This window comes from Olea europaea, unplaced genomic scaffold, assembly GCF_002742605.1.
Source record: "Olea europaea var. sylvestris unplaced genomic scaffold, O_europaea_v1 scaffold1351, whole genome shotgun sequence".
In the NCBI taxonomy this organism is placed as follows: Eukaryota; Viridiplantae; Streptophyta; class Magnoliopsida; order Lamiales; family Oleaceae; genus Olea; species Olea europaea.
This window is the reverse complement of record NW_019231007.1, coordinates 73,786-74,465: the sequence shown is the minus strand read 5'-3', so window position 1 is coordinate 74,465 and position 680 is coordinate 73,786.

Genomic DNA, 680 nt, shown 5'->3' with positions numbered 1-680 from the left:
TCAGTGAATGAAATTAAATTCATATAATATAAAATAATAAAAGTACCTTAAAAATCTTGAAACCAAATAGACTCCGTCGTCTATATCTATATCCAAGAAACACCACCACATTGTGAGCTCAGCTCCCTAAACCTTTTCTTCCTCCAAAACCCCACCCACCCCCACCCCCACTCGCTGTCTCTTTCACACAAATAAACAGTTCGATCGCCCAAATTTAGATCTTGGATGTGTTTATATTTCTTGTTTTTTTTTTTTTTTTCTGAATTGTTTATTTCGAGTGTGTTTAAAGTTTCAACTGATGGCTTGTTCTGATCAATTCTTCTCTTCCAAAGATGCTGATTTGGAGAGTCTCAATTAGTGCTTGTTTTAAGTTCTTTCATGATCGATTATTGTAGCTGATCCAGCAGTAAAAGATAAGGTTAATTAATGCCAGAATCTGAGCCGATAGATTTTCTACATAAAATCCATGGAATCACCAGCAGCTGCTTTTGGTTTTTTTGCTATTTTATCTTTCACTTTTTCGGTGATTTGATATATTTCAATAGAAGGGAAAACAATAAAAAAGAAAATAGGGTAGTTTGTTTTTGTTTGTTTGTTTGTTTTTTTGTTTTTTTTTGTTTTTTGTTTTTTTTGTTTTTTTTTTTTTTTTTTTTTCTTTTTCTTTGTTTTTTTCTTTTTCA